Raw genomic sequence first — 16,857 nt, 5'->3', positions numbered from 1 at the left:
GGCATTGTCTGCCTATTTTCCTCTTCCTTTTATTGGGAAAATCGGAAATCCTATTTTGAGAATAATAAGTGGGCGGATATCGATTTACATCGAGCCAATGTGAGACAATGCTTTTTTGTTCTTGCGACTTCCTCCCTTCATCTTACGAATGTTTCCGATGCTCGGTGTTTTTCCAGGCTTATGATAGCTTGCCAAAATTAGGCATGTCGGTATATCACTTTTTCACGACCGCATTAAACTATTTCCTTAAGGACCAATGTTACGTTTACAAAATGAATGCTCTCCGAAAGTAATTACGTATTTGTCATTGTTTGAGTTTTAAATTTTTGCGTTCACTATAGATAACCTGTGAGAATTTGCTTTCCCAGAAGTCTTTGGTCATTTCCGGAATGAAGTTTTTGCTACTATTATTACTTAGCTAATATATTTTATTGGATGTGTTTTAATTAAATTTAGCAAATTCTTAAAGGAATGGGATGAAAATTTTCATTCTTTCGTCGCAAATTGTTATTTTTATACTGAAATAGCGAAGGTTGAGAAGTTTTAAGCGCTAGTTATATAATTATGAACTGTCGTTCAAAGTGTTCCCTTTGATGGAAAGTTAATAAAACTGAGGGACCGTTGTAATTAATTCTGGAGTAGATGATTTTCATGTCTCCTTGGGACTTAAAATGGTGGGAAGAACGTCAGGGGTAGGCAGAGACGGGGGGGGGGGTTTCTGGTGTCAACGGGTAAAAGGGGGCATGCTGGGTGAAACATGGCACTCGCGCGATGCGTCAGAATTTGTTTCACTAAACTTTTCCCCTCATCTGAATGTTAATGTTTTTATTTTCCTTTTACCTCTTCACCTACATATTTCTCCATCACAAATTCTCAGCGACGTGAGAGCGATGCGGTTCACCGGCACGCGAGACGAAAAGGGAACTGCCGCGCGCACGAGAGAGAGCGGGAGGGTGGGGATCGCAGAAAGGGTATACTTTCTCTACGTATTCCTCTTCCCCCTCCCTCCCCCCAGGATACGTGCGAAGTTATTCCGCGGAGGAATACATCTCTTCCTCCACCTCCCTCAACGTTCAAGCATTCGGGGGCGGGTATGTGGGGTTGGGTTGGCGGGGGACAGAGAATGTCGGAGAGAGGGCACGTCTGCAAGTTTTTGGCTAACAGCACCCACCCCTCCACCCTTGTCCCCTTCACTCCCAAACTCCCCCACCCTCCCTGGAGCGAATGAAGGCCGACGCTGCAGTGGCCAAAGAGGAGAAGAGTGACGGGGAAGACTCCACCACGTTTTCCTTCGACCGTCTTAGTATTAGTGTTTCTTCTCTCTGGTGGAGGTGCGCTTTCCGACGTAATAGGTGGATATCTGCATGATGACGCGTGCTATGAATGAGACATTCGAGAGGAAAGAGAGGTAGAGGATGCGGGTACCTCCCTTTGGAGAGTATGTGTTTGTGCTCCCATGGGAGCATCTTATTATTTTTACCCTCTCCTTACTTTTTGACGGTCCTTCTTCCCCCGTCCCCACGGGCGAAGCTCCCCTTCCTCACAATGTCGACTGCATTCCTTCAGCTCCTCCAACTCCGTCGGTCCGGTGGAATTTTTTTACGAAATAGTTGAAAAGGAGGGAGGGAGGAAACTAATGGAGATGGAGTAGGAGTTAAGTGGAGACAAAATTTTGAACAGAAAAAGAAGTAAGAAATGCGATGGTAAGTAGTTCGGTTTTCCTTTTTTTCGGAATTTGATACATGTCTATGTCTGAGTCAGCAGAGTTCACTTGCTCCCCCACGTCAGGAAAGACTCTCCCTTCTTCACACAAATTCGTTTGCAAATACATAAGTTTAAGATATATTTCATATGGCAGAGGGGTGTATTATGACGTGGTAGGAACACTGCAGTCTGAAACCACATTTGGGAAGAGTTGTTCACTCAGAAAGTAACTGTCTACCCGTTGATGTCTGATGATAAAATCGGAGCGTGGTTACACTCGCGGGTAAAGTACCTAATTTTTTGTCTTCGACTGTGGAGTAGTTAATTACTACCTACTAACATAGAGGCTGCTATGATATTTATGAGATCGACAGAACTGTCGCCCTGACAGCTAGCAGAGAATTATTTCATTTCACCTGTGATTTAGAGCATATGCATCATAGAAGGAAAACATTATCAAAAATAACATCCAATATTATCGTCAGAAATATTGTACCTTTCATCTTTAATTCCTGCTTATAAGAAATAATTCAAATGCTTCGCTTGGCTCATGGCACTCCCTTAGTAGCAGAGAATGAACGCAATTTGCTGTCTAATCTGAAAGAAACGGAGAACAAGCTTGTGATCTGGGAAAATATCTACAACTACACAACATCTGTAAGCTGTCGCCAAGGTGTGTGGCGGGTGGTGGTAGTACATAGGAAAGTAGAGAGCTGCTGCCAACCAACCTTACGGTTTGTATCCAGTGATGACTCTTTGCATACGTAGTTCATTTGATTGAGGACTCAAGTGATGCGCAAAATCACTTGAATACATAGTGCCTGGGATACGAAGGTTAGAGAAAACGTTTCAAAATTAGTTCACATATGTTCGTTTATTAAATGAAAGATTATTAGTAGCAATAATGTTGGTCATTTCAATTGACCCGGGGACTAACCAATTTTTTGGCTACAACTAGCCCAATTTTTTCTAGGATAAGCCTTCGATTGATTCACCTTAGCCATGAGACACCCTCGCTAATCAGTGCAGCAAGCATCATAATGAACAATAAGTAAAATTTTATTTCTATCCTAAATTCGTTCCATAGAAGTGTTTACCGCGAAAAATTTCATTTACATCTACATTTACTAAATAACCCGCAAGCCGCCGCAAGAGCGTGTGGCGGGGGTTGTTAGGGCATCATCCGTGATTAATAAAAAACTGCATGCAAAAGCCACTCATTTATGCAAGCCATAAATAAAGCATGGTATTCATTCATGTAAAAACCCTTACAACCCACACACATGCAAACACACTACCAACTAACATACACATGCACATACAAATATACCAGATGTCTTTGCAATATTTCATTTTGTTCCGACTTTAAATTTAATGTTTTTAATATTTCTTAAGTGACTTCGGTTTCTTACTATTATGATTTCTGATTGTTCGGGGAAAGAATGAGTATTTGTATCTATCAGTCGTGGAATCTATCTCCCTCATTTTATCTTCCTGGTCTGATCTACCGAAGTAGTGTTGGGCCATTATTATTCCGTTAGTGTATATAATGATCAGGCAATGATTCTCCTTTCCATCATTTAAACCTCTTTATATTTTTACGATGTTCCAACCTAACTAGGCTGTTTTGGGGTTTGACTTTAAGTAATAAAATATTATGGGGCAAACAGGGATTTTTTTCACAAATTAAACAACAACTCGGAATAAAATCCCGAAAATAAATCCTTAGGTTAGATGAATATTGAATGTAGCAAGCGGTAGTGGTTCGGCTGGTAGTGGAAAAGATTATGCTGTTATCACAAGTGGAAGCGCGCAAATATTTTTGCTAGCCTTTATCTCAGACCTTATGATGATATATCAAATGATGAAAGGCGATGGAGATGGCTTAGCAAGCCAGCTGGCCGGTCACATGACCGCTTCGTCACTTGAGACGCCTTTAATCACTGCTTTTGTTAAAACGGTGTGATTAAAGGTGTTCTTTACGATTTTTAAACTCTGGTATTAAAAGAATTTTTTGCTGTTCTTCAGCGAGAAAATATTATGTTCTTCCTGGATAATAAACTTCCACTTAATAAACATGTACTTTTGCATGGTTCACCACTATCAAATTTAGCTGTGATGGAAAATAATAATTACATTTTTGCGATTACTACTTTATTAACTGCTTCATTTCGTGTGCATGGTTGGTGGGCATTCGGTGAATTAACTATCAATTTAGTACGGAAATTGTAGTATTGTTCATTATAAGTATTTTGTAACCAGTCGGTTAATTTTTAATAAAATTGAAGGTGTTTCAGTATTTTAATGCCTAAGAGCAGTTTAAAAAAATCGAAATTCTTGGAATCCAACGATGTCTTACTACATAAGAACCATAAATTGGGCATCAATAATGATACTGAATCAGTATCTGTTTTCTGTTTCCTCAACTTCATTTTTCTTACAAAATGTTGCATGACGTATCCGTTTCATAAAAGAAATATATTGTTACTCTAGCATTTATGCGTTTTTTTACATTATTCAAACCATAATTATTAATTTTATGGTGCATATTAACTTCATGGTCGAGAATGCATTTACTTAACAGAATTGCTAGATGCACACAATATTTTGCGGACTATTTCCCTTTGGATCGTTTAAGGAAGCGATTAGATACTTATTTGGCGTTATTTGCATCATAATTTGGCTGGAACTGAGTAACATACATTTCAAATATATTGCCCTAGAAAAGTATCAAATTGGCTCTTGAACAGCATTTTTCTTACTGACCATTGAAATAACATGTGGTCCCCAAAAACTTTTAAAAGTTGGTTATCTATTTGAAAGAAAAATTATCGGTGTTTTTCTTTAATGATGTTTATTTAAGAAATGAATATGTCCGCGAAAGGGGGTAACAAAGTAGGAGCACAAGAGATTTCCTAAAAACTAGTGGTGTAGATGAATTAATGATGTCATTTACAGAGGTCATAGAAATTGTTCATTGCTTGAATATTAGCGTTTTAACATCGGTGATTAATTATAGATGATTTATTCCACGAGCGTATTTGTTTCGAGTTTGAACATTGAAATTATTTAAATGGGTTGTAATTGAAATAATTACTGATGTCAAAAGACGCATGAATCATTGTATTCGGGCATTTGTTGTGGCTGGAAAATAAGGCGTTTACTGAAATTTTCCCCTGCCAAGACTAGCATTGATGGGATCTATTTGTAGTGTGCTGTCAGACGGTAATTTAGTTAGAGTTTTATTATCCTTGGTCGAAAATCACTTGACTTTATTTTTTGTTCGCATAGAAATGTTAGGCCTTGAATAATTTTCCTTTATTTATTGCGTATTGCGCATGAATTATTCGTATTTTTTTCCTTCAAGGGAATTTCACAATTTTCATGAATTCTCTGCGTAAGTGAACTCATGCACGTAGTTGATTTTTATATTGCTGAATTCTTTTCTAAATGATTTGACGTTCATATTTAAGCTTTTTTCTTTTTTTTACAGCTTTGATCGATAGTATTTCTGCTGCATTTTGCTCTCATCTTGGAATTCATTAAATCCGCCATTTGCCTAATTGTATTCTCTCGCTATGAACCTATCTCTCGTCTATCTTATCGCTGACCTACATTCAGTCTTTAAAACGAACTCTTTATCCACTTGTTTTATTCTCTTATGGATTTTTATTTCCGTGAGAGCTAAAGAATAGATTTGATCCTCCTGCCGTCCGTTGGCTATCACGCTAGATCCCTGTATTCGTCTCCGTTTTCCCTTCTCTCTCTTTCTCTCTCCTCGTCTCTTTAGCCATGTGGATCCAATTGTGTCACTCTGATACTGCCGTGTTCTCTTTTCTACCCGATCCGGTGAGTTCAACGGATTGCTCGAATTTCAGTAGTCATTTGATTTGCGTACTCTGTGCTGGGTCCGCAACTTTTGGATTGCGGGGAAATAGCGCTGCAGGAAGTTTTTTTTCTCTCTTTTTAATACTCCTTCCTCCAGCACTGGAGGGCTTAGCTGTTCGTTGCGCTTTGCCAATCTTTCAGGGATCGAATGTCAGGTACGGCTCCCTCTTTCGACGCAGAACATCGCGAATGCCAAAGTTTTTGGATTTTTATTTTTTTTGAAATATTGGGAAATACGTACTATGGTTCATGTTTTAAGTGAGCCCTACCCGTAAGATTTTATCTTCATTCATGATGAAAGATCGTAGCTGGTAACTCGGAACGGCTCGATCGTATCAATTTTATTTTTAATTTTGATTTTAAACTCCTGGGGTAGCAGGTGCGCGATTGATCGATATTAAAGTTAAACTCTTATTGGCTTTAAAGTATAATATTTGAAGTCAAGCTTGAACTTATTAGCTCATATACATTCACTCGCCGACTGAGTGCTATTGGTCACCACTCGGAATATTATGCCAAAACTAGAGAATGGAAAAGGGAAAATTAATTTTGAGAATGAAAATTAGAATAACCCATTATCCCAACACCTTATTAATGTGCATATGTTATCCTCTATTACTCTCACCGCATTGCTTGTATATAATTTCCCAGAGTATTTTAAGTACTGCTTAAATCTAATAAGTAGACCGCCTTGACTGAATTAAACATTGAAATTCGATGATCATTAGTAATAATACTTTTATAAGTATCGTTCTCATAACTATTCTGTTTCTTTTATCATTCCAGGTGAGTTTGAAGGCTATTACGCAATTCATTTTCTAAAACTGAAGACTCCACATTTGAATTGGTAAGTATTTCATGATGAAAAATGTTGATTTTTTAATTAATTCAAGATGATCAAAGTGAATAAGATACCAAAAAAGCTGAATGAAAAAGTTTTGGATTCAATAGGCTAAGAAAAGTGAATAGGTGGATGGTAGTGTGAAAGGAAATAAGGTGAATAAGGCTTCGACAAAGTTTGATGGAGGACATATTGAGGAGGAAAATTCAAAGGAAGAGGCGAAAAGGGGAATGTTAAATTACGGTTTTGGAGTAGGAAGGGGATAGTTATTTGACATTTTGTGGAAAGGGATAGGAAATACATAAATTAATGAATTTGGTTTTTAATGAGAAAACTTTGTATAATTAAATATTTTTTTTGTATTGTGAGCTATGAATGAGATGAGTACCTAAGTAATAGTTTATTGCTTTCAGAATTCAAACGCAATACAAAACATTATTATATTAGGGCGAAAGCCTTAGATTCCTACCTAGGAAAGACTTGCGTTAAGGCAATCTTCATTAGAAATTAATAAATATATTGCTGGAAAATAAATGAATCTTAAATGATCAAGGTATAAATAAATTCTAAATGAAATACAATAGATAAAGTAGAAAAGTAAATTATAGTTAAGGAAAATGTGACTATCTTATTTAGTCAATAGTAAAGATATTGCCTTCTTTAGAAAATTACTGCACAGTTTTTCTTCTGGCTACAGTTAAAAATAAAGAACTCACGTAAGCAAATAAACGCTTAAATAAAGATAGGTGATATTTCATTGTTTTTATATTTCCTCTTCATAAAGTAAATGCAATATTAACAATGGTCGACAAATTAACACTTGAAGTGAAAAATATTTGTGCCACATTAAACATACGCAGGTGTCGTAACTAGAACAATCTTCATAACGGCCAGCAGATACCTACTAGAAAGGCTATTGAATTTTTATTCCGAATTATCAACATTAATTCATATTTCACCAAAACATTACTGTAAAAACTCTCTTTAAAAGCCTCAAATCGCTGTAACCTCGTCAAAACCCTCAAACTGCTGACCCGATTGTTACCTTTTATCATTATTGAAATATATTAAGGGATGTGGTTGTCCAAGGGTATAGCATTGGACTGGTGACCGGAGGACCCAATTTCTATTCCGGGGACACCTTTGGGCGCACTTAGATGCACCCAAACTGTGTGATTTTTCGGGTACCAGATCTTTCTGGGAAACAATAGGCCACACAGGGTAAGGAGCTGGCCTTCATACACTAGTGTTTCGATTTGGAACTCCACTGGGCTTAATATTGAGCTCTACTCCCACATATTTAACAGATCTTCGGGTCGATCAATATATGAATTTATTCATACATAATATTATATATTATTATATTAATGCTGTATTAATTAAAAAATCTCGAGGCACCACAAAATGCTTTATTGATTATTAAATGCTTGTCCAATTTTAGAATACACGCGCCTACTTGTCCAAAGCTTCACTTTTTCGTCTCTTCTTGGGTATTTTTGTACATTTTGACGGTTCCGCCCCTGTGCATTTTCATTACCGGCAAACAATAGGTTTTCCGAACGAGACGGGAGACTAGAAGCGTCCGGCTGCCAAAAATATGTGGCCATGTAAAAATAACTAGAATTATAATTTTTTATCACAAATTCAGGATTTTTTCGAGAGGGGGCTGGAATCTTCATTCGGTGTAACACAATATATGTTAACAGTTCAAATTTGCATTATATATTTCAGCCATATACTTTCTATTGAATCCCTTAGCCATCTACGTGATGAAATACTTCTTAAATAAGAAAAGTAAGGCATATGCCGGGAAGGGAAAGAAAGAGACATAATAGTTCGGGAGTCATAGCACACTATTTTTAATAACATTTTCCATCATAGTTTTATTACAACTGAATGATGCCTCGCAAATTTTTCAAACGCGAGAGTTTCATTACATTAAAATTTGTTTGCAATTAGAAAAAATAAGCAAAAGACGTTTTTGTATAAATTTGTCCTTGGCCATTTGGAATAAAATTTTCATAAAAATGTTTCCATTTATTTTTTCAGGGGGTGGCGAGCACAGTAGCCTACCCATCTGCACCCTCTTTCTCATCGATCTAATGACACACGAACCATTCCTTTACTATTATGCCAGCATAGCTTCGAAAAGTTGAAAGGAACAGTTTTATGGCCGGTTCGTTTGAAAACAAGTTTCGCATATCGTGTAAGGTTTTCGAGAAGTGAACCCTTGGTGCTTGGAAAACATTTTTTCTTCCGTCGGGTATTGGAATCGCCGTTTCCTGGAACACGTTATCGGTCAGAAAAACGTTTTAGTGGCCCTGAATAACGCCTGTGAACACGCGCACCTCTGTTCTTCTTGCTGGGGTGTACAACGCCTCTGCGTTATGTTTTCACAAGTCGATTGCGTACCCCCCTCAATCCCTTTTGAGTATCCGTTTGGAGATCATCATTTATTAATATAGTCTACGTTACCATTCTTTCTCAAGGACATCTGCTTCAAAAGTTAATCACCTCCAATTTGAAATACTCTTTTATAAAACCCATGTTTCTCAACAAACATTTTTTCAACCTATTTTATTCATTTCTTCTACTAAACGTTTCTCTTCAGTGTTAGTCTTTAGGGCTTTTTTGTATAATGTAGTGATTTTATTTTGCCGTCCGGCAAGTCACAACGCTAGAAACTTGTTTTTGAAAACAGGTGAGAGCTAAAACTTCCATATCAATGCGCATTTGGATAATCGATACATTTGAAGCGTTGCATAGATTGTATAGAAATATTTAGACTGTTTAGAAATCTACAGATTTCCTCAGCCATTCACTTCAGTGAAGAAGAATTATTTGCAGATCCGAGAGCAATAGAACCGATGTGACTAAGTCTTCCCTTCATTAAGAACATGCGCTCCACCATTTCGGCCCGACCAAGTTCAAACTTCTAGCGATGTTTGTTCCCTTAGCCTCACTATTGATTCACTTTCTTAGGGTGTGGGTTAACTCAATACTCCATGTATCCATATATTTCATATCCCACATTTATTTTGTATGGTAAAATATGTTATGAAGTTATTTCCCTTTTCAAAATGTTCATTCAGGTTGAAATAATTTAATTTGTATGAAATAAAGTTATTTTTCATTTTATTATTATTTTATCGTTAAAATTAGTATTAACGAACATTTCCTCGGATTTAATTATTTCAATAGAACAAATCAGGGGTAAATGGAAGCTCAACAAATTATTTCAACTTGCATTGTTAAGTTCAATTTCCGCGTATTATTTGAATTTTTTAAACCTCATAAAATGGTTGTTGTTATGGGGATAAATTGAAGCTTAAAACCTGTAGTACTGCGTTTATTTTCTTTTCCGAAAAGCTCGGCCCTCAGTTCATACTAATAGATGTTATTGATTTTTTTGTCTAAATATTTAGCATATTTAGCAAATTTCAACACATCTCAATGAGATTTTATTTCAATAGGAAACATCCCCCGGACTACTTAGGAGTAAGGCTAGCCGTAATGAATCAGTATGCACCCGCCGTATCCCATTCGTCTATTTCTCGGCTTGAGGAATGGTTTTATGTATTTACTGTGCGTTTTTGTCCCGACAGTTTCGTTTCATCCCTAAAAGCTGTGTATCTTTTCTCTCCCTTACCCTGGCCTTTTGTTTTCCGTACTCTTTCCGTCTATCTTTTCCGATTCCTTTCCTCTCATCCACATACTCTTTTTTTCTACGGTTCTTTGTGTGGGAACCAGCGCACACAAACACACACCCACACAATCACATGCCAGCTGACACGCACACATCCTAACCTATAGTCTCACTCAGGGCTATCTAAAGTGGAGGCGCGTGTTCCGGTATCCGGAGTTTGTCCCCGGAGGAATCTCCCTCTCCCTCCTCAGCTCCCCTCCTTCCCCCTGGGGCGAGGAAAGGGAGCACCGGGAAGGATACCGGGGAGGGAGTCGGGGAACGGGTAAGGCCGTAGGGTGTAAGAGGTTAGAGGTTTTCGCTCCAGGGCGCAAAGAGGGAGGGATAACGACAGGGATAGGGAGTAGAGGGCGTTTGAAGGGTTAGGGACAGGGAGGACGTGAAATTGGGATGGAGAGAGCGCAGCCAAGAATAGCCAAGAATTCGAGTGGTAAACTCTTAGGGATGGAAGTAGCTCGAAAGCAGGGAGATGGTTTTAAATAAAAGGAAGGTTAAACTTGATAGTGGTGTAATTTACTGCCTTTTAATAGCTCTTACCTCTCTCATATTTGTTGAACTCGTGGGTAAAAGAGTAGAAATATAAGGATGATATCCTTTAGTAAATAGTATTTTTTTTGCATGGTGAGTTTGTGAACTCTGAGTTCCTTGCCAGCCTCTTACCGCCCTGAGTGTCTCATTGAAGTCGATGTTAATTTTTAATGAACTAGATACTTATGAGACTCCAAGACTGAGAGTCGATATTAATACGGGAATAACATCCCTGTACACCACCAAATCCCATACTATGACACAGTTGAATGAAGCCACGCCAATACTAGTATGAAATTTTTCAGTGGAATAGAAATAAAATTAAAAAAATATTTTAACCATAGGCATAGATTCATATAAGCATAAAGCATGGGTAACTGGCGCACTGAGCGAACAACACCACCCTTGTCAAAGGAGTAACTGCCCCAATGATATTGTTTGCAGTTTTCTCTAAAGAATCTCCCAATTTTAAGGTAAATTTCAGTTTTTGCTTAGGATACTGCGTCAGCAAGTGAGTGTGACACTCATCGGCTCATGTAACGGAGAAATGTAACGCATGTCCTGTTTTTAGTCTGACGCACCGGTGCAATGCGTCATGCTATGAGTGGTATTTACTAAAAATAAATAAAAACAGGGTTTGTCTCCAACATATTCTTTGTAAAAATATATGGAAAATGCTGCATATTTTACTATCGATTTTATTGTGATCAGTATATCTATTTTTAATGGCCAGGAATATGAATTCAGGCACACATGTTTTTGTGAAAGGAATCAACTCATGCGATATTATATTTCTCAATTCATGTTTTTCTCGTTGAAATCTCTGCACCTTAATTCTTTGCTTGAATCCCGCGTAAAAACAATTATCTTTTCAAATGAAAACGAAAAGAATAAATATTTTTCCATATTAAAAAAATCGAATAACTAGTTTTATACTATGAAACATTACGCTTTAAAATCGAAACTGATTGTTGGTGATACCAATGGCCATGTAGTTTATATCGAGGTTGCGTAACCTTAGCAGCCTTAACCACCCAAATATCAAGAATGTGTATAATCCTCCTTTATCAATGCATGCTGTAACTAAATTTGATTTGTTGTGAGACAAAGAAGAGAAGAATCGGCCGCAGCGGCCCAGGATTTTGAAATTTCAAATAGAAACTTGACGTATTTACTCAAAATATTCGAAAAGAAATGCATGGACGGATTACTATAGCTCTGTATTGGAATCGTTTTTCCGTAAAATATGGCGTAATTCACCGTTGTAACTAAAATTACTCGTTTGACAATTATGAACAATCTAACCAATTCTTTCGAGTATCTTCTAATCTATTACCAAGACTCATTTTTTCAGACGAATTCCGATAAAAGCATCCTAGTTAACTGGAAAAGTTTACGTTATTACTAAATTTTATAGCTCAGGTCTCTTTTTAGTTCAAATTCCGCGCAAGATGTGGTTTTTTATTCTATTTTTGTCCCAATGAGTGCTTTACGCCTCCGTGTTTTGAGGAAATACTACTCATTTTAAGTCGCAGGAGTTAATAACGCAAACTAAAGGCGTACTTAAAGTAATATTCGGTCCAAGATCTAGTGTAATCTCTTGAACTATTGTTTTTCTACCGATGTTTGAAAGAATTATCAAATTAAATATTTATAAAGTATTATGGTAATGAAAGTTTGTTTCTAGGAGTATGTGCATTGGTATTTTTATTTTATTATAAATTTCTTTAAAGAAAACACCTAAAATGTTACATTAGATGGTCGGCATTCAACGATCTCCGATTCGATGAGAATCTGAGGAAAATCGACCCTCACACTAAAATAGTGCGGGAATTTCATTAAGTTAACCGTAGATGTAGAATGAGGAATGAGAATGATAAGAAAAATTAGAAAATATTTTTGTAAGAAGGTAAACAAGATGAATAAAGGCGCAAAAATGGCAGTGTGTGCGTGTGGAAAAAACGGGCGTTCGGCCATTCCCTGAGCAATCCATGCGAAGGACCGCAAACAGTGATGAGATAAAACGAAAATATTCCTACAAAAACCTTCCCCAAAGAAAACAGTGTGTTAAAAGGAAGGAGGAAATGGGAATAGGAAAGCTGGAGCAATGATGGGCAAATTGGTGGTTATTTGGATTGATTTGAACTTTCCTTCTGTTCCAAAAACAGTGAAAAGAATTGGCATAAAAAATATTTAGCTTTCTTGTTAAGTGGACTCGTTTAAAGTTTTTTCCGGTATAGAAAGTTTATTTATATCAGCTTGAAAAGTTATTTCGCTGGAGAAGTTGCAGGAAGCCGCTGCAGACACGCAGAACTCTTGAAGAGGTGGCATAGTTCTGCGATTTTTTTATTTCTTATTGATAAATAATTTGATTTGCATGCTTTGATGCATATACTTGAGAAAAATTGTTCATTTTGATACGCCTCCGTGTTCATCACGTATATTATGAGCTAAAAGTGATGGTGAAGTGACATGAAAGTTGCCTGAATTATTCAACCATCAAAATCAGTCTTAAATATCATTTCCATATATTTTATGCTACTTTTTTTAATGCTGAAAGTTTTAACTGGGAAAGCTTGAATCATCTTTGAGTGCAATTTTTGAAACAGTTCCGATTCTCGATTTTTAACGTGGCAATATTTAAAAAACAAAGTATTTTTGCCAGTTTTGTGACATTTACCTTTCAAATACTCAAGAAGCATTGAAGCGTGATATAGAAAGAACGAAATCGTGGATATCATGGATAATAAATAAAAAACCGTCGATACATGATCAGTTGATTTCTCTGTTTTAAAATAAATTTTTTCATAGAAATTTGTACTTTGATTATTCGATTGAAATGCACTTTGGCCCATGTGCAATGACATTAAATTTGATTTTCGTGATTCTTTTGCAGTTGATTGGGATTAAAAGTATACCACGTTAGATGCGTTCTTTCTTTACATACCTGTACTATTCCCGTGTGTTAAATTCCTGTAGAGTTATTTTTCGAGTATATTCTGTATTAAGTAGGTAGGTGTTAAAGGATTAAAACGTTTAGTATTACTGAAACTGTATCAATTCCTTTTTCATTCATTGCAATGCCTTGCGATTTCCGTCCTCAAGTAGTACTCATATTTCCAGTCTTAATGCTGGTGTAACTTAGGATGATGAGGAGGAGTAAGGGAGAAAAAAGTACGCGACTGAAATGGTGGCATGACGAAGGTGAGGAGGGAATGGGATGGGTAGTATTTTTCTTTTGAAAAGTTCAAGACATAGACCAAAAAAACTTTGAACGCAGGTTCACTAAGGAAGGGGGTGAAGGTGGAGATTGGGTACCCTTCTAGGACTATGAATGGTCGGGGTATTTCGGAGGGGGGCTCTGAAGGCAAAGAGTATGTTATTGGAATGGGTGGAGTGTTTGGAGTGCGTTCATTGTTAGCTGTTTGAGAGATATGGGAGGTAGGAGGAAGGGCGAAGGGCTGAGGAAAAGACTCAGGCCCTTGATGGAAGAGGGAGAGCGAGTAATGGATGGAATAGTTCGGTGGGATTCTTGCTCGGAGTAGTGATGAAGGCAGACAAGAGGTTAAGGGTCCTCCCTATGGAGATCTTGGGGAGAATTAATTCATTCGTGCTTTCTTCCTCCGCAATTGACGAGAGTTGTGCGTCACTCACTCGCAAGGGTCTTAGTGTAACCAATCAAAGGACAATATTTAAGTCTGCGGGTGAGATTCCGTGCTGTAGGTGCATTAGTAGTATTTTCACGCAGTCAAATTTTCATGTGGTATGAGTGTTTTCGAATTTGATTGGTTCCAAGTCGAGAGATGTAGAATTTACAAATATTAGGTACTGTTCATTATTATTGAGCCTGCATGCGTGATGAATACATTATAATTCTTAGCCTTCTTTTACTTTTCTGGCGGTGTTACTGACATGTTTTCGTTTTAATCATAAAAGCCGTTTCAAATAGTTATTTATGGACGTACAATAGCCTTTAAAAAATAATTATAAAACTTCACTTCAGTCACTTCTACGATTTGTCTTGTTGTTAAAAGATTTTTAAATGAATCCGTAATTTTTAATTCATCGAGAATTTTTAGTTCTTATTCCTGAAATAAAACCTTTTACATCCACGTCAAAACGATATCAGTTCTCTGGGTACCATTTTTATTTTGTTCATCATATTTTGATAATGTGTGTAAACCCTAATTTATTTATTAATTAAAACTAAAAGTATGAATTTTTATTACCAATTTGCTATTTTCTGTTCTTATTCTATTGTGAGTGATAATCATTTTTGAGGTGCAATTGCAAAAATTTGGTTTTATGTATTTTCGTCGGCGATTTATTTTTCGTACAATAGTATTAAATATTTTTTCGAATTTTCATGTCCAATTAATTACTAGCTGATCCACGAAAGTACTGCCACCATCATCAAAACTTGTGTTTCGTCTTTTAATATTTTGTGTTTCAAAGAGATTTCAACGAATCTATGCCCATAAATGATATAGAAGTTATGTGTTGACTTAAAACGATTGAATGGATATATGCTTCGCAATTTATTTAACGACCTGAAAAAAAATCCTTTCATTTTTTACCCCTTCTGCGCTGAAATAAAATCCTTTCGAATCAATCGCTCGAATAAGCATACGAGAAAGAGGTTGGTTATACTGCCGTGTTCTCGTTTCCAATGTTTTTCCCGAGCCGGAGTGAGTGTGTGCGGGCCGAGGCTGCATGATCGAAGGAGAATGTGGGGTGGAGAGGGTAGCGGAGGACGGTAGACAAGGTGAATACGTAATGAATCAGATAAAAAGCAATGAAAATTGACCCTATTCTTGCAGTTCCGATGCAGTGAATCTTTATCTAGTACCTAAACTAAGGGAATGGCAAGCGGCCAAACGGTTTTACGTGGTACGTTGGCGGGAAAAAGAGTACCAAAAAGTCCACGTGGAGGCAGCCGCTATAATTTTTCTCGCTGCGGGAAAAAAGTAAGATTTTGTACAAAGATCGAATGCCAGAAATTTTCGTGGAATAAATGATCGCACTTGAACAGGAAATGAGATCAATTTTTGTTGAAAGAAACGCGGGTAAATCTTTGTAATATACGTAATTAGTAGTGGTAATATTAGTTAAATTTGATTATAAATTAGTAAGTTCTCTAATGTTACACTTGTTATTGACCCGGAGTGCGTACTATCCATTACGGTGGTTGAATGGTTGAACTTGAACGGCTACATTTAAATATTAACATTAAGAGTTTATGGCTTTTACACATTCGAGTATTTTCAGTGGTTTTTCCACGAATTAAATAAATAATTAATCGGAATATTTTACAGACTAAATTAAATGAACGTTTGAAAAGACTTTGTGGTAAATGCTTTCATGGAGTTTTAAAAAAATCGGTGTTTGTCTGTAAAATATTCATTAATGTATGTGCAGAAAAAAATTGCAGGGAAAATATGATTTTGTTTTCAAATATTTAGCAAGCTTTTTATTAGTAGTTTTCAGTGAGGGGACATTTTAAAATGTCGAGTGAAATCGATTCTGCTGAGGCTATAGCATTTGCCCATCCATCGATTATTGTTAATTTCTGTTTTCATCCGATGCGGAATTTATAATAAATGAAATAAATAAATTATGAAATCTTAATGTAATCGTAGCGCATGTATCAGCACATGACGCATCAGTTTTTTCTTCCCTGCCGAGCTAGCGCTTAACAGGTGTCATTTTAAGGCCGACGTTCGTCATTCTAACTAACCTTTCATTAGCATTTCGCTTCTTCGGTAAAGTAATTCGTCCAGTCCCCCTTTGGTTTATTCATTAGGCTCCGAGCATCCTCATTGAGCATCCAGAGTCCCGCCATTCCTACTCCCGGTATTATTTAGTCCGCCTTACTTACGAACCCACTCCTCCTCGTGCCGCCCCTCTCCCCAACCGTCATTCCCCAAGAGAGCGCTCTGGTATAGGGCGGTGCCGCTGCGAAAAGAGAGGCAGTGGGGTTGATAGGGAAGACTGGAGCTGGTAAAGGAAGACCAAGGAGCACATCTTATTCTTCGTCTTCTCACTCCTCCGCGGAAAAATGGCAATAATGCGAAAGAGATGGCTGATGGGTGGTGTGTGGGTGGAAAAGGGTAGTCCGGCGTGGGAGGCGTGGCCTTGTGCCCAGCGTCGGAGTGCGGAGGAGGAGAAGTCCCAAAGGGGGTGGCTTTGGTGG

Source organism: Hetaerina americana, unplaced genomic scaffold, assembly GCF_022747635.1.
Source record: "Hetaerina americana unplaced genomic scaffold, ioHetAmer1.1.p SCAF_6, whole genome shotgun sequence".
Taxonomy (NCBI): domain Eukaryota; kingdom Metazoa; phylum Arthropoda; class Insecta; order Odonata; family Calopterygidae; genus Hetaerina; species Hetaerina americana.
Note: the sequence above shows the minus strand (reverse complement) of the source record.